This window comes from Eptesicus fuscus, chromosome 22 (assembly GCF_027574615.1).
Source record: "Eptesicus fuscus isolate TK198812 chromosome 22, DD_ASM_mEF_20220401, whole genome shotgun sequence".
NCBI classification, from domain to species: Eukaryota; Metazoa; Chordata; class Mammalia; order Chiroptera; family Vespertilionidae; genus Eptesicus; species Eptesicus fuscus.
Genome location: NC_072494.1, coordinates 28,983,857 through 28,989,956, shown reverse-complemented (window position 1 = coordinate 28,989,956; position 6,100 = coordinate 28,983,857). Strand labels below are relative to the sequence as shown.

Sequence of the window (6,100 nt, the reverse complement as noted above, 5' to 3'; positions counted from 1 at the left end):
CACAGTTAGATGATACAGACTTTTGGCCAAAGAACAAAGGAAAGCTAACTGACCCACGTGGGCACTGAACCCCTGACCTCATTAGCATTGTTTTCTCACCACCTCCGCTAACAGACAGCCCAATTATGAGCACCACATCAAAGAGGGAGGTCACCTCTTCACCTGCAGCCAAGAAAAGCCTACAACTGCTGGTTGTTAAGAAGAGAATGCTTTTCCAGGCCAGTCACCACAGTACAGCATCAACACCCATGAGCGATTTCTAAGAATCTTCCCTCCTTGCATGGCTCCATCTAACAAAAATTGCCAAGGTGAAGGGATTAAGAAGTACAAATTGGTTGTTCCAGAATAGTCACGGAGATGTAAAGTACAGCATAGGGAATATAGTCAGTAATATTCTAATAACTATGTAAGGTGGATGGGTATGAAATTTATGATCATCATTTAGTAAGTTCTATAATGTCCAATCACTGGGGTGTACACCTGAAATGAATATAATATTGTATGTCTTTGTAATTGAAAAATAAAAAACTGATTAATAATTGCTGCCAATGTGGTTTACAGTATGAAAGGTGACAAAATCTTTGAGAGCATCACCCTGGATAGACGTTCTGGAGTGAAGCATGCCTTTTCACAAAGACTCTCAGGTCTGAGCCAGCTCTAATCCTCTGTAGTTGTGACCTCTATCCCTATCCCCCTCTTTAAAATCCTCCCACGCTGTGAGACCTGACACTTGAGGCTCTTGCCTATGAACAGAACACTTCTTTGGAGTGTCCACTGAAGGACCTCTGGCAGAGACATTTCCACAATGTGTTTTACAATTGAAATGATTCTTCTTACTCTATGACAATATACAAGTTCTTCAAAGTGGTTCTTAAACTGTTAAGTACAACGTCCTTTTTCTGAAAGGTATCAAATTTGTAGGATTTGTGTCTGTGTTCATGAGTATATACGTATACATGACTGTTTAGAAATTTAAATAATATATGTAAGTTAAATTGCATCTAATTAGTTGTTTTCCCTTTCTGGGAAGCCAACGTTATTTCAAGAAGCTCCCAGAATACAATGATGAGTCAATCAATCAAGGTATGGTGCTAATAAAACCAAAATAGATGGCCAAATTCCCAGGCCAGTTCTAGGGCTTTTCTATAGCCATGGGCCACAGCCTTAAGCAGGGCCAACCAGCTCACACATGCTGTGATTTACATAATGAGGATAAGGAGAGTTAGAGCATGGAGAGTTCAATGGAGAAACATCTCTACTGGGGAAAAAAAAGTAAATTCTGGTGATAGTGGTTTCACTTTTACTGTCCTCATATACTAAGGGCAGCACTAATTAATGAATGAGAAGACACATGTTCAGAAGCTAAGATTGGCCCATCTAAAGGTGAATCACAGATTCCAAATTGTGATCATATTTTAGGATATATTTTACTCTCTAGAAGATTTTATTTTTTTTTTACTCTATAGGTGTAGCTGCTAATCCTTTCTTCCCCTCAACTCTTCTCTTCCCAGCATGAGACAATAATGACATGTTTTTCCACCTCCCACCAAGCATAAGCATACAATTTGCAGCCAGTTTATGAGTCAATTCTGACTCAATTTGAGGCATTGCTAGTATCCCCACATCCCATTCTCTAATTCCAGGCATAAGGAAGATTAACTAGCCCTGCCCTCTTAGGTGTGCCCATGTGAGTAGATTGGGCCAATGGAATGTGAGTAAAAGAGTCTAAAACATCTAATTGCTTATATTCCACTTTCTAGTCTTTGCAACAACAAACCCAGAGGCAAACCTGAGCCTCCTTGTGAGACGTCAGCCCCAGAAATGATGGCACATCATCAGCCTGGACTCCTGAGTGACTTTTATGTGGAGCAGAGCTGCTCTGACCCTGAACCACCGTCTCCAGATGATAGGGTAGACAGGAAACCAATCCCTGTTGTTTGAAGTCATGGAAAATTTGGAGTTTCTTTCTACAATCTATCCAGAGAAGAAAGTGTTTCAGCATCTCAGCCTTTCAGAGAGTAAGGATTGGGTAACTGAAGTCCTGGCAAACTTCTGCGCACCTAAGTACTCACTAAGGCACTCCCTATGATATTAGCATTGACTATGTCTCCGTTTCCCCTCTGAGTAGGGATTTGACCCTATTCTAGCTTAGCTCTTTCTAGACCTCCATCACATCACTATCAATGTAGCTTTAGGTATCTCCTGCCTCCACCTGTACTTTGGCTTGAGTTTAGACCTCTCTGAACCTCTCCTGGTTTGCCACACTCCCTGTCACACATTCACGGTGCTGCTCCCCCAGGGTTCTGCCACAAGCTTCCCCTCTCCCACCTGACCTCCATTTCAGGTGTTGGTTGTCAAGTTGCCAGTGCACCTCATGCTGAACCTACCTGAGTTTTGCTGACATCCCAGGTATGGTTAAGTCATATATAAGAGCCTAGGGCAGTGGTTCTCAACCTTTTTAATGCCACGACCCTTTAATACAGTTCCTCATGTTGTGGTGACCCCCAACCATAAAATTATTTTCGTTGCTACTTCATAACTGTAATTTTGCTACTGTTAATGAATCGTAATGTAAATATCTGTATTTTCCGATGGTCTTAGGCTCTACAGCAGCAGTTCTCAACCTGTGGGTTGCGACCCAGAGGTTGAGAACCGTTAGCAGGGCCGCCACAGACCATCGGAAAACACAGATATTTACATTATGATTCATAACAGTAGCAAAATTACAGTTATGAAGTAGCAACGAAAATAATTTATGGTTGGGGGTCACCACAACATGAGGAACTGTATTAAAGGGTCACGGCATTAAAAAGGTTGAGAACCACTGGCCTAGGGCAACTTGAGAAGGATGAACTTTCAGAACAAACCCCACTCCTGCCAGATTCTACAAGAGGCCTGAAAGAAGTAAAATCCAACTGGAAGAATGTGGACTTAGCTGGGAATCAGTCAGAAGACTGGTGTCAAGACACTTAAAAATAGCTTAGAAAGGGAAGCTTTACGGGGAATGCAGTTGAGGTCAACATTGGGAGGTCCAGAGAAGCAGGCAGAATCAGGGAAGTGTGTGAGGCAGCACAAACCCTCAGAAAGACAGACCTCCAGAGTGCTGGTTGCATTTCTGAGAACAGGTAACACAGCAGCATCTAACCCTCAGATCCAGGGCCAATTTGAAACCTAAGTCATAGAAATAAGGGCAAGGTCAACCATCCAGCTAGGTTTCTAGCCCAAGGTCTGGGGGATTTGAATCCCCAAAACCTGCTATCGCTCCCTAAATTTTCATAGGTCAACATAAGGTTTGTCCTAGGGTTTGGGAGATGGATGTGCCTATAAGTGGGGTTAAGGATACTTGACATGAGGCAAAGAGGCGTAGAAGCAGGCAGGGTCGGACGATATTCCTAAGTATAGTACATTGACATTGTGATCAGACCACTGGGCAAAATAGGGAGCCAAATTGCCAAACTGAAATAATTTGATGGGACAACAATTAATGGTTTTGCATAAATGTTGACAATTGTTTCAATGCATAGAGCTTTTCTGGAGTGGGTGATAAGTGTGGGCTTAACCTCAGGCCCCAGCATATGTGTGAGGTAGTGCTACTAGCTTAGATGGTTTGGGCTGAGGGACAAGGAGAGAACAGCTCCATCAGCCAGTGTTCACCAAGAACGAGCTGTGTGCCTACCAATGTGTAGGAAGACTTGGACTCCTTCCTTAAGGAGGCCTGTGGTTAAGTCTGTTTGTTGATGGAAGAGTTTGTGGTCTTTAAAACATACAAATCTAAGTTCTAGAATTCACGAACTCTTTATATGATAGACATCACGTAATTCAGTTTAAAAGTTAAAATGGAAAAATCAATGTCACTTGGCTAGTTGTTCCCAATTTGCAAATATGTGAACATGTTAAAGAAATGTTTTTAATCCAAATTTTGACACAAATTGGTGAAATAGAAATCTCAGACTATGGTAACAGATGGTGGTCTAAGGCAGTGGGCGGCAAACTGCGGCTCGCGAGCCACATGCGGCTCTTTTGGCCCCTTGAGTTTTTAGCAAAGGCCAGCTTAGGAGTACCCTAATTAAGCTAATAACAATGTACCTACCTATATAGTTTAAGTTTAAAAATTTTGGCTCTCAAAAGAAATTTCAATCGTTGTACTCTTGATATTTGGCTCTGTTGACTAATGAGTTTGCCGACCACTGGTCTAAGGGGCAAAAGAACTCAGAGACCTGGGCATATTAGAGTGGTGTGACTAGGTGTCATGGATGCTATGATGCAACTCCCAGGTCCCTCTTTAGGAATGAAGGGTTATTTCCCAGCTGCTTGGAGTACCACCAGCTGACTGCTCTCAGTTGCCTGCTCGCTAGGGAATTGCCCTCAGCTGAACAGAGCTGCCTTTCCCGGGGCCATGGCCCCTCCCCGGGGGCAGTCTGCAAACAGTGACTGTTTGAAGCAAGAGTATAAATGTTGGTCCACTTGCTCCAACTCAGGATGACTCAGAAGGGCTGGCCCTACCTCAGGGCCCTATGAGGAGACAGCAGAGGCCTATTTGGAAACTGCATCAGAGTCTGCTTCAATGGAAGAACCCAGAGCACGCTCCATTTATCCTCAAGACCAACTACAGCAGGCAGTGGGAACTGTAGTTGGTCCCATTAGTCCTAATCCTATAATTTTTCCCATAAAGGCCATCCAGAATGCTGTAGGAGCTATTCCCAGACTGGACAAATTTACTAGATAAATTTATTACACACACACTCTTAAGAACCAAAATACTGATTCCTCCAGTAATTGTGAGTTGGCTTCTGATGGTTCACAGCTGAGTTCCTCTCTGGGAATTGCCCTCAACGGAAGGGAGTCACCTCACTGAGGATATACCCCTTTTCCAGGGGCAGCCTCCACTGTTGCTAAGAGCTGCCTATTGACTGGCTTATGCCAAACTCCTCCAGCTCACTCAGAACCAGGAAGTACAAAACTCCTGGCACACTTATCTCAATCCAGGACAACTCTGAAGGGCCATCCTAACTTGAGAGCTCACTATGAAGTTAGCCAAGCCTCCATTCATAACTGTACCACAAATCCACACCCCTCTGTCCAATCTTGCTTATATTGGTCCCTTATAGGATGTTGTTTCTGAAAGTATTCAACATTAAACCACATACACACAATCTCTGTCTCAGAGTCTATCAATGTGTGACTTCTCTGGATTTCATTTAGATTTTCCTAAATAATTCTCCATAGAGTTGTGTTGTTTCTCTATTCTGTGGCCTTACAGGCCAATTAAATTGTCTATCAAATCTGTTTTATAAAGAAGAATTCACCTGAAAGGGTGTTAACTGGGTAAGCAATTACTCTTGAATAAGAAGTGCTGAGTCCTTTTAGAGCTGGTCCTCACTCAAGCAGGCATTCTCCCTGCCTGAGGTCAAGGTCTGTTTAGATGTTGCCCAAGAAGTAAGAAAACATCTCTCTTACACTGCTTGTCCTTGAAGGCATAACCAATATACTTCTCAGCCTTCCCAGGGATCCTTCTTCCCACACTGCCAACCCCCCAACCCTTCCACCCTTGATGCTTTCATCTCAGAAAGAAACGCTGGTTTTCTTTTTTCCATTTATTTGCTGCAGGGCAATGTCAGACAATGTCTATCCAGGTATGAGATTCAAGGAGACTGTAGGGGACAGGCATTGTCTCCGGCAGGAAGCTGTGCTTACTGGGCTTATGGTCTACCGGGACCCTCCATCATAGCCTTGGGCAGGCCACTTGACCTCAACCTCAGAGGGATTCAGCTCATCCGTGTGGAGCTGCTGGTGGTTTAGGATGAGCTACCCTGACACCCAGAGAAAAGAAGCCGTGCAATCACCAAGAGCTGCTGCTATGACAGGTTCACCTCAGAACAGGAAGTGTCTCAATTCTCTGAGTGAGACAAGTCCCCCACCCCCCTCCCATTCGAGTCAGAAACAAACGCAGGCTCCAAAGCAGTTACACTGGTTCCTCCAGGCTCACCAGCATTGGCTCTGAGAGCAAAGCAGCGACTATTCAAGATTTTCACCTCAAAAGCAATGCCAACTGTTGGTCTTCCCGCGGGCGGGTGCAGAGGCAGGCTGAGCAGGGAGCAGG

At 44.0% G+C, this 6,100-nt stretch overlaps 1 long non-coding RNA gene across 1 annotated transcript; it reads left to right on the top strand.

Annotated features, from left to right (window-relative positions):
• The first annotated feature begins 206 nt into the window (after nt 1-206).
• Nucleotides 207-1,909, top strand: LOC114233134 (uncharacterized). Its single transcript, XR_003619285.2, has 3 exons — nt 207-308; nt 562-644; nt 1,761-1,909. It is a non-coding gene; the product is annotated as an uncharacterized LOC114233134 (long non-coding RNA).
• Nucleotides 1,910-6,100: the final 4,191 nt, after the last annotated feature.